The 21,455-nt window shown below is 47.7% G+C and overlaps 1 long non-coding RNA gene across 1 annotated transcript in view; it reads left to right on the top strand.

Moving 5' to 3' along the window:
- The first annotated feature begins 1,565 nt into the window (after positions 1–1,565).
- LOC147684116 (uncharacterized) overlaps positions 1,566–21,455 on the top strand; it is a 44,222-nt gene continuing 24,332 nt past the window's right edge. The window contains exons 1-2 of the long non-coding RNA XR_015301078.1: positions 1,566–1,672; positions 20,224–20,329. This is a non-coding gene — a long non-coding RNA (uncharacterized LOC147684116). The remainder of the gene's footprint in view (positions 1,673–20,223; positions 20,330–21,455) is intronic.

Here is a 21,455-nt window from a genome sequence, read left to right as displayed (position 1 = left end):
TGCCCCCATCGCAGTGAACGACTATTCACCACCTGGACCTGGTTCCTGTGTAAACATGCAACATTTTTTGGGGCCATCCTTGTCCTAGAAAAGTGCCCCCCTCATGGCGAACGACCATCCACCACATGTACCTGTGACCTGTGTAAGCAATTAGCATCTGCAGGCCAATCCCTGTCCGTAAAAAGGTACCCCCATCGCAGTGGCCGCCGATACGCCGACCTGTGTCCCAAGCAAACAAGCAAAATGTTTTGGGCCAAACCATTAGACAACACAAGGTGCCCCCCTTGCAGTGAACGACCATCCACCCCTTGAACCTGCGTCCCTTGTAAACAATAGACAGGTAAGGTGGCTCAGTGGACTAAAGCAGCCACTGCAAGGGCATGTGTTCGACCTCATGATCACAGGTTCAAATCCTGGTGGGTCCACTCAGCCTTTCATCCATTTGAGGTCGATAACATGAGTACCATTGAGTTGGGTAACAATAAACATCTGTTATTCAGTGCCAGGACACCTTCGGGTAATCGTGAGCTTTACAAATACACCTGTTATGTTACAACATTTTTGACCATTCCTTGTCCATAAAAAGGTGTCCCAATGCAGTGAACGACCATTCACCACCTGGACCTGCATCCATGTAAACACAGAACCTGCTCGGGCCAATCTACGTCCATGAGAGATGCCCCTGTCCCCTGTAGACGACCATCCACCACCTGCACCTGTGACCCAATGTAAATAATGAACAGTTCCCAAACAATCCTTGTCCATGACAGGAGCCCCCTTTTGAACAAGATCACCCATTTCTCCTTGAAAACAGTCTCATCACCAGTGGGCCCTGACCTGGCCAGCCAATTCAATACCCCCCAATCCCGTCTTCTGCAATGCACAATTTATTCACGTGATCAGGTTGCCCCAAGCTCCATTCCCTTTAACCAAACCCATTCCAGGCATCATAGGATAACGCCAGCCCTGACATATCCCAGTAAACGTTATCCCCCCCAAGTATCCTGAGATCGGGGCAACTTCTTATTTCATGTGACACAATGTCAGCCGTACTGGCAACACCGCCCCCCCCCCAAAAAAATATCATTCGACTATTCCCCCATCATCTCATAGCCCAGTAGTGACTGTGGTTCCTGCCTGGTGACGTCTGTATACCTGCTAGTTTGCCTCGGTTCCCTCATTGCAGGGGGTTAATGAAGAGGAGAAAGGGAGCGCTAAGTTTTAAAAGACGGCCATAACTCACTTCAGTACTCAAGATGACAACCTTCGGCATCACACCTTCCACGTAGCCCGTGAATGAAAGCAGACACGAAGGCAAAGACACGCTGCAATGTGAAAGCCGGTTACCTCACTCAGCGCGCGAAAAGAGCTGTGGTGATTGCCGGAACAGTGAATAATAAACATGCCATTCATGTCGGAACATTATATGCAGAAGAAGGGACAACAGTGCCAGCAACGGAATAAGACCCACTTCTGTCTCGCCCTCATTGTGGGCGTGGTCTCAGCCCCGTCCAGAATCCGGGCTATAAATGGGCACCTGCTTTGAGGGGTCAGGCACCCATCAAGACGTCTTTACCTCTACGCCAATACCCAAGCCAGAGAGACGACATGAAGGTTGCTGTGCTGACTACGGTCCTGCTGTTCGCGACATATGTCAAAAGCCAAGTAGTAGGTAAGCTCACAAGACTCTTATTTTCACTTGAGATGCGTTATCAGATCCATTTATTTGCAAGAGTGACAGGTGTAACATTAGCAGGTGATGCCCACAGAGAGGAGACGAGGGGTTGTGGGAGTCTGCTTTTAAAGAAACAGTTGTAAATAATACCAGGGCCATCGATCTAGGCCACGGCGGCTGCATGCCTGAGGACTCCCCGTCGTGATTGCAGACCTGTGCATGCCCAGGGGGGGTTTCTCTCCCCCGCCCCCTCCCCTTGTTCGTGCCTTCTTGCCCCCCCCCCCCCCCCCCGGCCACCAGCACTCCCATTTGTAATGCAATAGAATAGGTCTGGCGTAAATATTGACCGGGCCGGTAAAACACCGGTCAGTTGAGTTCAGGGGGAAGTATCCAGGGGACTGGTCGGCCCATTAGGTGCTCCTCGCTAAGAAAAAGAAATTCCACAAATAGCACCCCCCCCCCCCCCCCCCCCCCAATTTGAGCCCTCGTCCCGATCCAGGAGCTTAGCAGCGCTAAGACACAGAGGAATTGGGGCGCTGTGCTATACAAAACCATATAACCGTGTTTGCAGCCTGTGTTGCCAGTCATCACAACGATGTTGGCTCGTGAGTCAGTGCCAGTGAAGGCAGAAAGTGCCCACGGTCACGCGGCTGGGGTGAGGATGACCCGGTAAATTACCGGCGGTAATAAGCAGAGGTAAAGGAGGCCTCGCCTTCCTTGTTAGACACATTCTCATGCGACTGACGCGAGAAGGCAGGTGATTCCTAGCACTTGGAAGTCTCAAGCGCTAGGAATCAGGGTCGGATTGGAACAGAAGAGTGGCCCACGGTAAAAACATAAATAAAAGAGACGCCTTCGGCGCGCCAGATAGATAAAAAGCGACCTACATTTGGAAAGCAGGAGATCAGTGAGCCTGTAAAGACGCGCTGTGCGGGGGTTTCGGAAGGCTGCATGCACCTGTGTTTGCAGCGAGCAGTGCTTGGTTCTAGGGCCGGCTTTAGCGCCGTGGCACCTGCTGCCAAAATCCGTTTTGGCACCCCAAGACCCCCTCCTCGGATTCAATATCGGGAAAATTAGCTGTCTGGAGCTCGCCTGGCATTACTCGACCCTGTGGAGAAGTGGGGTGCACATTCCGAGGTAAGGATCTAGCCCCCTACCCCGTCGCCAGCGGTGGGTTATCAGGCAGAGCTGGCGGAACATCGCAGGCCTAATAAGAAGCTTTCTGGGCTCCATCCTACAAGGGGGGTCTCGGTTGAGTCCAGAACCTGTCCCACCATCTGTAAAGCGCCTACCGCCTCGCCGGGGTCTTCTGTGCGCCTCTTTGACACTGCATTGCGTTGCCTGGTACATGTGATTTGACTCTGGCACCCAGGCGCATGCTCCCCCATCATGTCTGTCAGCTCTTTATTTTATTTATTCTATTTATTTATGCATTTTTATATAGCGCGGACTTTTCCCGAAGGCTCAGACCGCTTCACAATAGGAACAGAAATGAAACAAAATGAGAAACATTACAAAAGAACAGATTACAAAAGCAGACGTTACGTTACATAAGGTAATAGTGACAATTGTGAGCAAACAAAATACATGAGGTAGTAAAAAGTGCACAAGAGGAAAAAGTGACAAGTGTGCAGTTACAAGAGAAAACAAAGTATAATTTGAGGTATAATACTGCAATAAGTGCAAGACACTCAGGCACAAGAACAAGCGTTACGTAAGCAAAGGTGGCACTTGTGTAAGTATCAAAGGTAAAAACATGTGATAGGTAGCAAACCGTGTGTTACAAGGGCAAAGTGGTGTGTGCATGTTACAAAAGGGCACCAAACACAAGTACATGGAAAACACTGCAAAAAGGCAGACACTCCAACCACAGGAATACACTGGGAAGGCACTTCCATGGTCATGGAAAGTAGAAATTATCAGTAGTGGGAAGTCTTCCTCCAAATAACAAGAGGACGTGAATTACTTTTGGAGGTGTCTCTGGAGGAGGAGAACTTTGAGGTCCCTTTTGAAGGCCTGGGAGGAGGCGGTGGTCCGGAGCTGAGGCGGAAAGGAGTTCCAGATTCTCACTGCGTTGCCTGAAAAGGATGGGGCCATTGTTCTTTCCTTCTTGAAAGTGGGAGGTTCAAGCAGTAGATTCTCCGCATTGCGTGAAGGTCTAGAGCCTCCAGAGAGTTTCAGTTTATTCGCCAGGTAGCGGGGAGAGGAGGAGTGCAAGGCTTTGTGGGTGATACAAGCGGTCTTGTAGATGGCTCTAGCCTCGAAGGGAAGCCAGCGGAGGGTGGATAACATCGGTGTGATGTGATCGCTTCTTTTGGCCCCATAAATGAAGCGAGCTGCTGAATGGAAAACAGACTTAAGTGGGGACAGGTGAGATTTGGGGAGGCCAGTAAGAAGAGAATTGCAGTAGTCAAGTCTGGAGAGGACCAGTGATTGCACCAGGGTTATAAGGTCCTGCTCCGGGAAGAAGCAACGGATTCCCCAAAGAAGGCGCAGTTGGTAACAAGCAGATTTTGCAATAGAATTGATGTGGGGAGTTAGATTGAGTTTTTTGTCTAGAATGACACCAAGGGATTTTGCGCTGTCGACAATGATGGGTTTATTGTTTAGTAGATTTATCTGATCCATCCATGATTAAACCAGGGGAGGAGAGAGTGAGGAGGAGAAGAGGAGGAATTCAGTTTTGGAGGGACTCAGAATCAATTGATGAGTTGACATCCAGTTTTGAATGGAGTCAAGAGTAGATCTTAGGATGGAGAGATCATGAGTGGAGGCAACCTTGAGGTAGAGTTGAGTGTCGTCTGCATAGAGATGATAGTGAATCCCGGATTTGCTTAGGAGGTTTCCCAGGGGTTCTAAGTAGAGATTGAAAAATGTGGGTGCAAGTATAGAGCCTTGGGGAACACCTTGACCCATCGCCACAGGAGAAGAAAGACTGTTCGCTATTTTGATCATTTGAGATCTGTCAGAGAGGAAGGATGCAAACCATTTAAGCACAGTGCCCTCCATGCCCATTCTCTGGTGAAGAATATTGAGGAGGGTGTTGTGATTGACAGTGTCGAAGGCTGCAGAAAGGTCAAGGAGAATTAGCAGACAGGACCCCCCTGAGTCGAGTATCATCAGAGCATCATCAACCACTTGCAGTAGGGCTGTTTCAGTGCTGCAGTTTTGGATGAAGCCGGACTGACAATTGTCAAGAAGATCATTGTCCTTGATATGACAAGAGAGTTGTTTTGCTACACATCTTTCTTTGATCTTCGCAAGAAAGGGTAGGTTAGTGATGGGGCGGAAGTTGTTGAGGTCATTCGCATCAGCAGTAGGCTTTTTAAGCAGTGGGGTGACCTGCCCAGTTTTGAGGGAGCCTTGCCAGAGGGAGAGGTTGATCAGTGTGGTCCAATAGGAAAGGGAATGGGTATAGAAGTCAAAGGCAATGGCACTGGGGATAGGGTCAAGAGAATGGTTGGAGGGCTTTGTTTCGCGTATGCACTTGAGAAGGGCATCGTCAGATATGGGGTCAAAGCTCTGCCAAATGGCTAAGGATTTGCGCACCTCTGGAGGTGTAGGATGAGCGACCTGATCCACAAGTGATTTCACTTTTCCATCGAAGAAAATAGCGAAATCCGCTGCTCTCTTTGTAGAATCCTCTACCTTGGAGGTTGGGGGAGAGCAGCTCGGAATCTTGATGAGATCGAATAGTTTTTTGGGTCTATTTTTGGCGGAGTCAAGGAGGGTTTTGAAGAGCGTCGCTTTCTCAAGGAAGATGTGCTTGTGGTACTTGGATCTTGCTGTGCGAAGCATGGCTAAATTGTCAGTGGAGGGCAATTGCCTCCATTGCTTCTCCAGGAATCTTAGCTGCTTCCTTTCCTCATAAAGGGATTTGTTGAACCAAGGTGCTGAGGGAGTGGGCCTTATCCTTTTGCTTTTGAGTGGAGCGACGTTATTAATTTCAGCTGCAAGAACTGTGAGGCATTGGGAGGTGAGATCGTCAACAGCTATGTTCGGGTCTAGCCTTGGAAGTGATAGCAAAGCTGATTCACAGAGGGGACCGACATCAATGTTTTTGGTATCACGGAACCAGGAGATGGCCCTCTTGGGTTGGCCAAGAGTTATAGAGTGTGAAAGTTGAAGAGAGAATGGGATGAGGTGGTGGTCAGACCAATCTACATGAATTGGGGTAGTGGTAGAAAGCGTGCCTGCTTTAGAAATAACAAGGTCCAGGATTGCACCTTTGGAGTGGGTTGATTCAGTGCAGTGTTGGATAAGATCATTTGCAGGGAGGAAGGTGGCCAGTGAGTTCGCAGAGGAGTCTTGCGGTACGCCCCAGTGGAGATTGAAGTCACCCACGAAGGTCTGATTGTCACTTTGAGAGTATTGGTCGCTGATTAGGTCTTTGAGATCTTCTATAAACGAAGGGCCACTATGAGGCGGGCGGTAAATGATATGTAATCTGAGCGGTGAATGGTTTTGCAATTGAAGCTCAAGAGAAAGGCATTCAAAGGTGTGGGAGGAGCTGATAGGAGAAGCCTTAAGTTGGAGGGCGTTTCTAAAGATGACTGCAACACCTCCCCCCGTGTTGTCAGTTCTGTCATTCCAAAATATGGAATAACCTGTGGGTAATAGGAGATCAAACATAGAGCGAGAGGTATCTATGAACAAGGTCTCTGTGAGGAAGAGCATGTCAAGTTTGTGAAGGGTGATGGTGTTGGAGATTTCAAGTTTGTGTTTTACTGCAGATCTGCAGTTGTGAAGCATACAGCGCAGCTCTGTCAAGACTGTTTTGGTGACGGGGGCACTTGGGCTCTGAAGGGTGATCGGGATATTGTACTTATGCGGGGGTGCTCGGGAGGGTTTAGGTGGATGCTTTGTTCTGACAGAGGTGATGATCGGAATAGTATAGATAGTGGGGTTGCTAGGGTATGCCTGTTGAAGAAGGGTGGCGTTCAAGGGCTTGTGTGAGTTAACGACGTTTAAAGACGAAAGGTTGAGCTTGGCTGTATTGGGGTGAGGGGGCGAGGTGCATCTCAAGGGAAGTTGGGAGGGGTACACAGTCAAAATATCGATTTTGTTATTTCGACTTACACTTATATCGAGTTGCTAATATCGATGGGACAGAATATCGATGTCCAGAATATCGATGGCCAGAATATCGACCCTAAGGTAAGTAATATCGAAATTACTTATATCGATAGCATATATATCGATGTAAGTAATATCGACATTACTTATATCGATAGCATATATATCGATGTAAGTAATTTCGATTTACTAATATGTGTTAGAAATATTAGTTAAGTATTTAAATTAATTGTTATAATATGTGTTTAATATGTTTTTATAAAGAAAAAATATATAAAAGTAAATAATATGTTTTACTACCAGAGCGGGTTGTGGGTTTATAGGAGAATAGGGTGGGAAGTAATTTATTTGTAATTAAATAATTATTTTTTAATGATTAATTTATTTTGCTATTCAATAGTAATTGGCAATGAATTATTTTAATTGATTAATTGATTAATTAATTGCTAATTTATGTATTTTTTTAAGTAAATTATATGTTTTACTACTGGAGCGGGTTGTGGGTTTTAGGGGAATAGGGTGGGAAGTAATTTATTTGTAATTAAATAATTTTTTTTTAATGATTAATTTATTTTGCAATTCAATATTAATTGGCAATGAATTATTTTGATTGATTAATTGATTAATTAATTGCTAATTTATGTATTTTTTTAAGTAAATTACATGTTTTACTACTGGAGCGGGTTGTGGGTTTTTAGGGGAATAGGGTGGGAAGTAATTTATTTGTAATGAAAAAAATATTTTTTAATGATTAATTTATTTTGCTATGGAATATTAATTGGCAATGATTTTTTTAAATTTATTAATAGAATAATTAATTGATAATTTATGTATATTTTTAACTAAATTATATGTTTTACTGCTGGAGCGGGTTGTGGGTTTATAGGGGAATAGGATGGGAAGTAATTTAATTGTAATATTAATTTATTTTGGGTAAATGAGTATTTTTAGGGTTCAGGGTCAGTTTTGGGTTTTTGGGTAAGGGGTACTTTTAGTGTTCTGGGTCAGTTTTGGTTTTTGGGGTAAAGGGGTATTTTTTGGATTCAGGGTCAGTTTTCAGTTTTTGGGTAAAGGGGTATTTTGAGGGTTCAGGGTCAGTTTTCAGTTTGTGGGTAAAGAGGTTTTTTAAGGGTTCATGGTCAGTTTTCAGTTCTTGGGTAAAGGTGTATTTTTTGGGTTCAGGGTCAGTTTTCAGTTTGTTGGTAAAGGGGTTTTTTAAGGGTTCAGGGTCAGTTTTCAGTTTTTGGGTAAAGGGGTATTTTTAGGGTTCAGGGTCAGTTTTCAGTTTTTGGGTAAAGGGGTATTTTTAGGGTTCAGGGTCAGTTTTCAGTTTGTGGGTAAAGAGGTTTTTTAAGGGTTCAGGGTCAGTTTTCAGTTTTTGGGTAAAGGGGTATTTTTGGTGTTCAGGGTCAGTTTTCAGTTTTTGGGTAAAGGGGTATTTTTAGGGTTCAGGGTCAGTTTTTAGTTTTTGGGTAAAGGGGTATTTTTAGGGTTCAGGGTCAGTTTTCAGTTTTTGGGTAAAGGGGTATTTTTAGGGTTCAGGGTCAGTTTTCAGTTTTTGGGTAAAGGGGTATTTTTAGGGTTCAGGGTCAGTTTTCAGTTTTTGGGTAAAGGGGTATTTTTGGTGTTCAGGGTCAGTTTTCAGTTTTTGGGTAAAGGGGTATTTTTAGGGTTCAGGGTCAGTTTTTAGTTTTTGGGTAAAGGGGTATTTTTAGGGTTCAGGGTCAGTTTTCAGTTTTTGGGTAAAGGGGTATTTTTAGGGTTCAGGGTCAGTTTTCAGTTTTTGGGTAAAGGGGTATTTTTAGGGTTCAGGGTCAGTTTTAAGTTTTTGGGTAAAGGGGTATTTTTAGGGTTCAGGGTCAGTTTTAGGTTTTTGGGTAAAGGGGTATTTTTAGGGTTCAGGGTCAGTTTTCCCTACTGTTCCACCCACTGGAGTGGGAATAGTAATTATTGTTAAGTAATTATATATTATATATGATTTTTAATTATTATTTTTTAAATTAAATATGTATTATTTTTTTTCCCATTATTACATATATTTAAATATGTTTAAGTAATTAATAAGTATTATTTACAGTATTTTGTATGTTATTTTAAATTTAAAAAAACGATATTTTTAACAACGATATTTTTAACATCGATATTATTTTTTCGATATTTTGGTACTTACCATGTTGTACATAGGGCGTCGATATTTTTGCTATCGATATAATCACGCCGATATTTGTGTAGGTCGAAATTCTGTCTGTCGTAATTCTGTCATAGATTCGTTGGGAGGGAGTAGAGGTGCATGGAGGGGTGAAGATCTTAGAGCATAAAAGTGAAATGGCAGCTGGAAGCTGGGAGATGGAGGTGATCAGAGAGCCTAGTGTATTTTCCAGTGAGAAAGAGGCAGAGTGTAAAATCTGACGAAACTGATGTACATAGACAGCACTCATTTCCCTTCCTTTCCCACTCCTCTCCCTGTGGGCACCATGGATACTGTAAATTATTGACCGTATCACCCTGCCAGTAAGAACCCGTACCCCTATGCATATGTGCAGCCATTCTAGGCACCATGGCCTTTTTTTCCCATTGGAATCCCCAGCTTCCCTCCTGCGCGTATCTTGCACCCCCTCTCTCATGTATAGACCATGAAACCCTTTCCCTTTGCGCGATCCTGATGTGAAAAGGTAACCCTCCTGCTTGACCCAGGCCTTCCCCATTTCCCTCTCGAAGAAGCATCCTTCGCCTCAGCTGACATAGCCCCCCCCCTCCCAGTTGTATCTGACTGCCCCCGTTCTCTCATGTGCAGGTCATAAGATCTCTCTCTCTCTCTCTCTCTGCGCGACTCTGGCCCTGCACGCACCCTGACCCCCTCCTTCTCCTCATATGAGCAGGTCATAAACCCTCTTCTTCCGCAAAGCCCTGTCCTTGAGGGTCACGGCCGCGCCTGACCAGCACCTCCTTCCCTTCCCTGAATGCCCCTCTATTGACAAGCCCTCCCTCCACGCTCGATTGTCCACGCAGGCATGAATACCACTCCTTTGATGACCCCTTCCCCCGAGTTCGGCTGACCACACATGTCCGAGGCCATCGCCTAAGCCAGGAGATACCATTTACTGCCCTTATTGTATGCCTAGCCACCCCACCCCCTGGGCCATGATCAGGCGCACACATCCTACGACACACTCAGCTGCATGATTGCCCTCCCCTCTTATCAGCAGGTCAAGGGTCCCCATTGTGAACGTATGTGGAGTAGGATCATCACGAGGATTATAGGGATGTCTTCCTTTTGCGACATACTGACCTGATTGTACCATCAAATGTTTTGCAAAGTATAAAAGCAAGAGTCTCAAGCTCACTTGTCAGAGCACCTCCCGAAAGACACTGTGTTTCGTGTCCGAAATGACTGGCTCTCCTCATGAGAAATAAACTCTGTTCTTGATTCCTGCTCCCAGCGCCCGTCTCTTTATTTGGTAACTATTCAGAATGGGAACTAAGAGGCGGTTTGCGCCAGCAGCCTGGGCATCGATAGAATTATGGGCTCACTTTCCACAATTGGCGTCCCAACGCGGGGTCCATCAGTGACATAGGGTTCGGTAAGAGAGATCCAGACGAAGAAGTGAACGTCTAAAATGATCGGAGTATACCTGCCTTGAGAGGGCCCTAGCCCGGCTGCCGATCGACAGAACTTCACCAATTCTGAACGGACCTCTCTTGAGTGACCCATTGTCCTGACTGGAATCCCACAGGAATGCTACATGGAGTAAGAGAACGATCGGGCGCTGGAGGAGGGAGTCGAAGAACTATCCGTATGGTCCGGTCCGGGTAAGATTAAGTAGGGTGTTTTTACGCCTGATTGGTAGGGTGGTTCTATCCACCTGATTGATTGATTGATTGTATTGAAATCGGTATTTGTATACTGATATTGTATTGGTTGGTATTGGTTCATTTAGCTTTGAAGGCTACTTGACATATTGGTTCTCTTTTGAGAACGAGACATTCTCTGTTTGCAAACAGCGGCGAATAGGAACGTCGTCCCTCTTTGCAGATAGAGAAGGGTAGGTAATGCAGACTTTTGTCCCCGTTGTAATCCGTCATGCCTACTTTTCTCCCCACTGAATTGTTTGAAGTCGATTAATAATCGATTGTTGCTCTTTGAGATCTTCCCTGTCCACAAACAGAGACGAATAGGAATATTCTGTTCCCTTTATGGATAGCGAAGGGCAGGTAATGCAGACATTTGTCCCCGTTGTAATCCGTCATGCCTGTTTTTCTCCCCATTGGTTGGTTGGTTGCCTGGACATTGTTGTCTCAGGAATTGTTTCGTTTGAGGTATTTTCTATTTGCAAACAACGTGAAATAGAAACACTCTGTCTAGTCTTTGCAAGTAGAAAAGGGTAGGTTATGCCCCTTTGTGAATTCGTCAGTCCTACCCACTCCCCACTGGTTGGTAATTGTGGGGTAGCTCGCATGGTCCGCCCAGGAGACTACCCTTATGGAGGACATATGCTCTCTACTCATGGGCCATTTAGTAGAAAATAGACCGACTGGTCCGTCCAGGAGGCTACCCTAGTAAGTGGAAGTACATCGCTCGGTCCGTCCAGGATGATACCCTAATGAAGGAATATATGTTCCCCTTTTTGATCGATAATCTCGTTCCACCCCGGACCATTTATTGGAGGGGACTCGTCTGGTCCGTCCAGATGTACCCCCCTAGTGAAAAGGACACATAAAAATATGAAGTGATCACCGTTCCCTACTAACAGAAAGCTTTAGCTCGAAACACGCTAAGGAAGAGAAAGAAAAATAAAAAGAAATCAGGCTAAGTCAGTAACCCCCTGATGAGCTTTTGACTTCACCAAAAATAAGAAACATTAGGAATAGTTCGTAATAAGAAATGTAAAATGGCAAAAAGATTTGATAGCAGAACATAGCCACGTGGTAGCTAGACTTCACTGCCTGTTCCTGCTCCCAACATGTCTGCCTCATTGCCCGCCCCGCCCAAATAACGGTCACATGAAATAGAAACAACTCAATAGGTACCTACCCCCATTCCGGAAGCTCCCGAAGTGCAACAGGTCCGCGGTTACGCCCATCCGGAAGGCGAGGCCTGGAGGCACGAGGGAGTCGCCTGGCCACGGTCAGGAGGAGATGATGTTGGGCAGGCGGTCCAAAGGATGACAAGGACCTCTCCATCTTCTCTCTTCTGCCGCCCTGCAGGCCGCGGGGAGAGAGGGGGCTGTCTTGCCTCGGCCACCGACCACCCCTCTCTCTCACCCGATCCGGCTTTTTGTCGAAGGCCGAAGCCAAGGCGAGGACGGCGGCGAATCAAGTAGTCCCGCCACATTTCAAATTCGCCGCCTGCCGCCGCCTGCATAGGTACAGGCAGTCTCGCCACATTCCAAGCTCCCTGGAGAGTTGAAGGTAGTCCCGCCACATGTCAACAAGGGAGGGGGGGGGGGCTGTCTTGCCTCAGCCGCCGACCACCCCCCCCCCCCATCATCAATGGCTGGCACGGCCAATGTCGAAAACGATGGAGCCGAAGAACGGCGCGGGGTCGCTGGAAGGGGGAGGCGGCGCGAACGACCCTCCCCCACCTCCCTCCAGGTGGAGGCTTCCAGCGACACCCCAACACTCTTTGCTTAAAGAGGGTCAACATCAAAAAGCGGTCTTCTGCCCAGGACGGGCACTCGCTCCATATCGCCTCTCCTCGACCTTGAAGATTCTATAAGAGCCGGGGGGCCCCCGACCCTCTGCATGGATGCCCCCGCCCCCTTCGCTGGGAACCACGACATCGGTGCTACTCCTGCCGGCACCAGACTCGGATCGGAAATGGCTAAAATGCCGCCACGGCACAGGCTTGTTCAGTTCCGGAGGAACACCAGAATGACCCGGTAGGAAAATTGTTGCCGCCCTCCCCATTCTTTGACTCGTGGTCCATATTGTTAGACTGTTAACCTCATTGCACGAGACTTTCTGAACTGCCAATGGAAAGTTCTGGGCCAACCATGCGAGACTAGAGATACTCTGACTGTGCTGGAACTTGCCCGACCCCACCCAAAATGGCGCCGACACAAAATGAGACGTTTTTAATGAACTTTGTTGCACCCTGATTGCGCAAGCTTTTTACCCCGAGATATATATAACGTTCGGATAATGAAAGTAGATATGAAGGATATTGAGTATGTGCTTGGACAATGAATTGACTTAAGGGTGGGTACCGATTATGAGTTGGAAAATGAATTGGTGTAATTTAAGGTAATGAATGAACATTGGATAATGTATTTATGAATTTGTTAAAGATGAATTACTGACATGCATCATGCTTGCTCTGTAGGGGAGTTTAATACGATTTTATTGCACTGCCGCACTTTATGCAATGAACTGCCACCAGCTTTGTTCTCCTTATGTACAGTTCCAATCTGCTCCGTGGCTAGTCCACTGGGTTGTAGGCCTGTATTTATGTGTCAACACTTTTTATTAAAAGTATTTTGAAAACGAAAGCATAGTTGTAGCGGTTGCATTAATGAGTTTTGAATGTATTACTACTGTGAACAACGAGAAAGTATGATGAAGGTTAAAGGTTAAAAAGGGACCCGATATTCAGCAGCCACACTATGTGTCACAGGCAGCCGGAAAAATGCTTTAGAAGACCTAAAACGACACCACAGAAATGCCACCTGATCGCCACCCTTGTACCCGATCGAAAGGGGTTACGACCAAGTAACTCATGTAGATACACAGATCATCAATGATTATCTGTCTGACCTTCCTGGTCCATTAGGGCTTAAACGCCGTGATGGTAGGGAAATGCACTACGTGGAAATAGGTCGAGTATGTGGTAGGTAAAAACATTTCCGGATTACTGCATGCTGATGAAGTTTGAATATTGCCTCCCCCACCCCTTCTTTCTCCTCCCTTCTGCAGGTCACGTCAGGACACTGGCTGATGTATAGATGGACGACGACCGAACCGCCGATGAGAAGGGGAAGAAAGGAATATGAGCATGGTCCTTATGACAAATAAAAGTTTTTTAAAGACGTAGACTTAAACATGACTGTTCCTCCTTAGAACATAGCAACTGGGAGGATGGACTGACATAGAAACTGGACAGGTACTGAATGACGGGAAAAAGAAAAAAAATTGACTAGAAACGACGCATTGAATAAATATAACTGGACGTTTTTACTAGGTAGGGAGAGGACAAAGAAAAATATACGGGTAAGGGTTGCCACGGCACCACCCGCCTAGGGAGTTAGAAATGTTGCCGATGTTCAAAATGCACTGCCCCCTTTCTCACACTCTTACAGATATAGCCAAGCCGTCCGACTGTTTTCCCGATCAATATTTGCCGTTGCCTCAGCCTGGAGAACTTCCCACCACAGGAGGGAACAGAAAATGGTTTAAGATCCAACCATGGGTAACTAGCGCAACCAGGTTAATTTCTGATCGACCAACCGAGGTGTGAGTATTGGTAATTGGGAACGCTCGCAGGCATGACAAGAAGGGAAAGGGGGGAAGGGCATGACGAGGCATGACGAGAAGGGAAAGGGGGGAAGGGCAGAAAGAGCTAAGCACGTAAATAAATAGGATAGTAACGATATGTAGAAAATATAAAAACAGATCTTGTGGACTAACAATTGTTTCCTGTCTTGTCATGAATGTCTTGTACATGCGTAATATATGTGCCGTCTTCCCTGTCTGAGTTTGTGTGTGTGTAACGTACGAATTTATGTCTCCCCTCTGTCTGTATCTGCGGGTCGCCTGACCTTTGCCGTTCTGTGTTGTGAGCGCACTAAATGACCTATTTTCGTACACGTCTCTCTCTCTCTCTTCACTCCTTTTTATCTCTCTCTCTCTCTCTCTCTCTCTCTCTCTCTCCCTCTCCTTACATGTCATGCGTGTACCGAATGGCTCGTTTAGATTGCGGACGACTCTCACTCTCTATGAGAGTCTCCCTATTTTTCCCCCTCTTTTTGGTAGAATTGTGCCCCACCGGCACCAGTCTGATTTGATACATATTTGAACGCGAAGGTGTTCAGCGAAATTGACCGAAACTAAAATGATTGTATCTCGCCATGTTACTGCCTCTCCTTTCTGCAAAAAATGAATGAACTTGAATTGGCTGAGAAGGAAAGGACAGGTAAGACGACTAAAGTCCCCCAAATCAGGCCATTTATAGGGGAACTGTATGTCAATGGCATCCTATGTCTGTTCTTCAGAGACGAACGCCAACGTCTAGATTGACACCCAATACCCAGATTGCCTCACCCCTTTGCACCCAAGCGCAAGCGCCCGAAGCATCCCCGCCCCATTTTTGATAGAACCACTTCTGCTGTCCCGGGTATAAACGTAATGACCATGGGTAGCTGTTGACCCTTGAGGAAATCTTGTTTTGCCCGACTCTCGACGATAGCACCCCCACCCTGTCTGAAAATATGATTGCTCCTGAAGGGAAATGCTCAGTAATATTGAATATGATGTAACGCACAGTTGATGGAAATGTCATTTATCCTCATGTGAGTTATAAATAGGACAATGAATAAACCTGCCATAGACTCAGTAGGAATGCTGACACATGCACTGCTTGGTAATAGACCTCTGACTGTGACCAATGAGCATAAAATATCAAATGCGGAGAATTGAGGGAGGAATTCATATGCGTAGATGTCTTCTTCTGCCATTTCTCTAAAACGTTGTCTTGTACCTATTCAAAGATTCACGATCACCGGAGGAGATGGGTCAGACGTGACGTTCAGCCTGACTGCAGACCTTGGGACACGTATGACATCGACCAGAGGTGGAGCTGCAGAGCAACAAGGCACGGGACAAGACCGCAATTTCAACGTGGAAAATGAAAAAAAATGACGGGCCGCCTCGAAGCCCTCCGACTGCTAACCCACGTGTGCCTGGAGTCTCCGTCTGCCTTCTTAGGGCCCGATTGATGGGCCTGCCTGCTTGTTATCCTTTGCTCCCTTGGTCCCTTTTTGTGTGTCCCAGGAACTCTGACCCAACTCCGCTCACTCTTTTCCCTTATCGACTATTTGAACCACATCCACCCACCTTCCCACGTGACTTTCTGCCAAAGGAAAGAGCTGCAATTATATGGGAAGAGGGTGTTGCCACAGAACTATAGGTGCCGAGCATAAGGCGCCGCCAAACGGACTGTTTAGGGAACAGGACTGTGGTCTAACAGCCGAGGACTGACCGCACCCTGCAACGCGTAAGGATCGAACCGAGCTGGACCTATAGCTCCACCGCCGGTGCTCAACAGTGCCAACGAAAGTACCCGGATTAGAGCCTACCAGTGATGGCTCCCTGATAAAAGACACTGTGACGAAGAGATCTTGTGTATTGAACTGAATTTCGCTCTCAACTATCTGGTCAAACCTGTTCATTGGTCACATTTTTCAAGTCAGAAAGATTTATGCTATGTAGTGCGTTTAATTGCCCGGAACACAACGAAAAAGTAATTTCCTATGTACTGTGTTCTTCCCATCACCTTGACTGTCTATGATTGTACGCCACATGTTAGTATCGACAAAGTGCTAATTCGTCAACAATGCTTGTCTACTTGTAATGCCATCAGCTGCAAAAATGATTGCTGCTATGTAAAAAGGGGCGACTGTAAAATCTGACGAAACTGATGTACATAGACAGCACTCATTTCCCTTCCTTTCCCACTCCTCTCCCTGTGGGCACCATGGATACTGTAAATTATTGACCGTATCACCCTGCCAGTAAGAACCCGTACCCCTATGCATATGTGCAGCCATTCTAGGCACCATGGCCTTTTTTTCCCATTGGAATCCCCAGCTTCCCTCCTGCGCGTATCTTGCACCCCCTCTCTCATGTATAGACCATGAAACCCTTTCCCTTTGCGCGATCCTGATGTGAAAAGGTAACCCTCCTGCTTGACCCAGGCCTTCCCCATTTCCCTCTCGAAGAAGCATCCTTCGCCTCAGCTGACATAGCCCCCCCCCCTCCCAGTTGTATCTGACTGCCCCCGTTCTCTCATGTGCAGGTCATAAGATCTCTCTCTCTCTCTCTCTCTGCGCGACTCTGGCCCTGCACGCACCCTGACCCCCTCCTTCTCCTCATATGAGCAGGTCATAAACCCTCTTCTTCCGCAAAGCCCTGTCCTTGAGGGTCACGGCCGCGCCTGACCAGCACCTCCTTCCCTTCCCTGAATGCCCCTCTATTGACAAGCCCTCCCTCCACGCTCGATTGTCCACGCAGGCATGAATACCACTCCTTTGATGACCCCTTCCCCCGAGTTCGGCTGACCACACATGTCCGAGGCCATCGCCTAAGCCAGGAGATACCATTTACTGCCCTTATTGTATGCCTAGCCACCCCACCCCCTGGGCCATGATCAGGCGCACACATCCTACGACACACTCAGCTGCATGATTGCCCTCCCCTCTTATCAGCAGGTCAAGGGTCCCCATTGTGAACGTATGTGGAGTAGGATCATCACGAGGATTATAGGGATGTCTTCCTTTTGCGACATACTGACCTGATTGTACCATCAAATGTTTTGCAAAGTATAAAAGCAAGAGTCTCAAGCTCACTTGTCAGAGCACCTCCCGAAAGACACTGTGTTTCGTGTCCGAAATGACTGGCTCTCCTCATGAGAAATAAACTCTGTTCTTGATTCCTGCTCCCAGCGCCCGTCTCTTTATTTGGTAACTATTCAGAATGGGAACTAAGAGGCGGTTTGCGCCAGCAGCCTGGGCATCGATAGAATTATGGGCTCACTTTCCACAAGAGCACGGAAGGATGGGTGGCTCGATTGAAATAAGGGGGGGTGGAATTGGTGGTGGAAGGCAGGGAGAGGTGGGGGGACAGGAGGTGAGTTGGGGGTGGGGTTCACAGGTGGGGAAAGGTGGAGGTTGGGAGCGGGAGTAAGTGAATTGGGGGTTAAGGGAGAGTTGTCATTGTTGGTGTTGCAAGAGGGAGAGGAATTAAGGAAAAATTTAGAGGGAGAAAGGTGCGGAACACAGCGGTAGGGAAGTAGGAGGGGGGAGGCTTGTGTGGCATCATGGGAATGTAGGAGGTTTGGGAGGAATAGAGGTGCAGTGGTTGTGGAGGTCTTGTCAGTTAGGAGAGGTGGCAGTGAGGGAACGGTCATCTGGCAGAGTGAGGGAGGTTGAGAGAACGGGAAGTTGAGGAAAGGAAGTGGTTCTGCTGAGCCAGAGGGAGGGAGATGGAAGGGGTTACTAGGAGGGGAAAGGGGGTAGTGCAGCAGTACTGGAGGAGTAGGAGGGAGGAGAGAGATGCAGTGGGAATGTGGCAAAAACGGGGTGAATGACGAGGGGATGAAGGGGTGGAGAGAGTAGGGATGGAAGGAGGGATAAGGGAGCATAAGGAAAGTTAATTGGGGGAGAGGGTTGGAGGAGAGGTGGACTAAAAAGGGGGGTGATGGGAAGAAGTATGGGGGAGGAGAAGAGATTGGAGTATCGTGATAGTGCAGATGGGACGAGGAGCGTATTAGCTAGTGGTAAGGCTGAAGTAATGTGGGAGGGGACATACTGTGAGGGGGGAGGAATAGGAGATGAGGTAAGTTGGGGGGGGGCCGACCTGTGCTTCTCGAGAGTGCAGCCAATTGGAGTGGGGTGGGGTCGGCGGAGGAGAAAGGGAGTAATGGGTGGAGCTGGAAGGAGAGTCAGGGGGAAACCCGGTTGCAGAGGAGGGGAGTAAGGAGGGGAAGAGGTGGTCAAAGAGCGAGAGGCAGGAGTCTTTGCCTTGGATCATGACAGTACCGCTGTGTTTCTCGGGAGACGACCCCAGGACCAGAGGGCCGTGTTCGCCCGCAGTGACCCACAGCCCCCCCTTCTCCCATATTCCTTGCCCTTTCCTTAATCCGTACTAGTCTCCTGACTGTACCATTTGACAGATGCCATATTTGAAAGTTAACTCAGTTCAATGTCTTCCCATGGGACCCCCTCCCCTGCACTTTCTCCTGTGCTCTGTGAGCCCCCCCACCGCCTTCTTCCCCATGTCACTTTCCTGTCCCTCTCCGTTCCCTTTCCTGCCCCTTTCTCGCTCCTTGCTGACATCATTTGTAGCGCCTTGTAGAAAAGCTGTACCCTTCACTCTGTCTGACGTTACTTTTGCCGCCACTGGGTTCAGAGCTCCGTGTCACCGTCGGACATTCCCCAGTAGTGCCTAGAGTGTGGTAATTAGCAGGTTCACCCCACACCAGAGGAGGACCCCCCGCCCCCTAACCCCCTCCCCTACACAACAGATAAACTTACTGGGGAGCCAGGCGGCTGCTGATCAATGATTATGGAACATAAAACCAAGGACAGATTTGAACAGGGGTTGTAAATCTATGCACCCTGTGAGAACTAACAAACATAGAGAAACACAAAGCAAACACAGGGAAGCCTCTCTTAGTAGAAAGAAAAGAAGTTCTGTAATCGTAGAACACAAAATAATCAATAAGAGCTCAACAAAAGTGACTTCACAATCAACAATGCCTGCACAAAAAAACCAAGGCTTGGTGTACAGTAAGTGCTAGAGGGAATCCTCTGTCAAATTGCTTCAGGCCCCCATTTTGAACATTCAAACATTCAACGTTTCGACCCAGCGCATCAATCTCTGGGTTTCATCAGGACACAACCCATCTGTCAGCTCTGGAATGAGTAAAAGTGGGCCCAACTGGTTATAGTCACATGCACGCAAGTATTTTACCTATACCCCTGGAGGGCAGAGCACCCTCCTGGCACCCCTGCATGTGCTGCTTTCCTTAATCTTGATTCCCCACTTCTTCTGCCTACCCTATCCCTACATCTGTTTCTCTGTTAAACCCAACACCAAAGGGGATGACGGAGGCAGTGTTGAACATTGAAGCAGGCACCCCCAGTCACAGATCTGGGTTTAATCCATCACCATTCTTAAGCTCACTCCCCACCCCAGTTCAGACATGGCCATATGCAAATCAGTCCAGCCGAACTGCCAAGCCATGTCTTCCCTGGACCAGAAACAAGCATCCTAGGACAGGTTTCGGGCTCACAATGTATCTTTTTACCTATACTCACCACTCGTTGTTGTTCTACACAATCACATTCCCAAAGCAGGAATCTCTGTGCCACTGAAACAGTAAATGACACGCGGGGAGTTTTCACTCTGCTCCTTTGGTGCTGCTCCACATTACATAGGGCGGACGACGGTCAATGGGACCCAGGAGCCAGGGGGCAGCAGATCTAGCCTAGATGTGCAGATGGTGGATCCAGCGAGGCTCTGCCATCATTAATCCTGCAGGGCTCTCTCCTCTAAAGGGGCGAGGAGACGGCGAAGTCGCTTGGGGCGCCATCGGACGCCTCAGCATCATACCTCGGATCCACTTATAATATCGAGTGCAGCCCCTAGAACTCAGAACAGTGTGATAGTTCCAAAGTTGCTACTTTCACTTTTAAATGAAGGTTTATGTCTCTTTCCTCGTAGGAACTCATTTGTTATACCTCTGTTTTGTTCGATAGATGCCAAGTGTGTACTTGTGAAGAGTGCTGTCAAGGTCACCTATGGCCCTTGCTCCGGATTCATCACTGTCGGATCCTGTTCCGGAGGCTGCCCAAGCAGTGTCTCGTAAGTGATCTTATGTTTGTGTCCCGGAGGTGATGGGTGTTGGGACACCGGGATAGGCATCACATACACACCTTTTATTTAGAGCCTTTCCTTTGCTCAAACACCTGCAGGGATGACACATATATCACAATGCATTACCCAATGAGGGTTTTAGTGATGCTTAAGTGGTAGAGTTGAGAGATCAAATTTGTGCATTTTTTTTGTAGTTTGTAATAATTTGTACCGTTTCATAGTTCAGAAGGAATTAAAAAGTGGGTCCTTCCTACTTATCAACTAGCGGTGGGAGTGGAAACGGTTGTACTTTAGAGGAGCGCAAGGCTCAACCAGCTGCAGGTCTCTACCACGCAGCCCGCAGCGCTAATGCGAGTTAACCACGCATGGCTTTACCACGCACCCCCTTACCACGCATGGCTTTACCACGCATCCGCTTACCACGCATGGCTTTACCACGCATCACCTTATCATCACGCATCCCCTTACCACGTATCCCCTTACCACGCATGCCCTTATCACGCATCCCCTTACCACGCATGCCCTTATCACGCATCCCCTTACCACGCATGGCTTTACCATGCATCCCCTTACCACGAATGCCTTTACCACGCATCCCCTTACCATGCATGGCTTTACCACGCATGCCTTTACCACGCATCCCCTTACCACGCATGGCTTTACCACGCATCCCCTTACCATGCATGCCCTTACCATGCATGCCCTTACCACGCATCCCCTTACCATGGATGCCTTTACCACGCCTCCCCTTACCATGCATGGCTTTACCATGCATCCCCTTATCAAGCATCCCCTTACCACGCATGCCTTTACCACGCATGCCTTTACCACGCCCCCCTTACCATGCATGGCTTTACCACGCCCCCCCTTACCATGCATGCCCTTACCACACATGCCCTTAGCGCCCATCCCTTACCACCCATCCCCTTACCATGCATGCCTTCACCACGCATCCTCTTACCACGCATCCTCTTACCACGCATCCCATTCCCACGCATCCCCTTACCATGCATGCCTTTACCACGCATCTCCTTACCACGCATCTCCTTACCACGCATCCTCTTACCACACAATCCCCTTACCCCGCATGCCCTTACCACGCATCCCCTTACCA

Source organism: Lissotriton vulgaris, chromosome 11, assembly GCF_964263255.1.
Source record: "Lissotriton vulgaris chromosome 11, aLisVul1.2, whole genome shotgun sequence".
Lineage (NCBI taxonomy): Eukaryota > Metazoa > Chordata > Amphibia > Caudata > Salamandridae > Lissotriton > Lissotriton vulgaris.
This window is presented reverse-complemented; position numbering and strand designations above follow the sequence as displayed.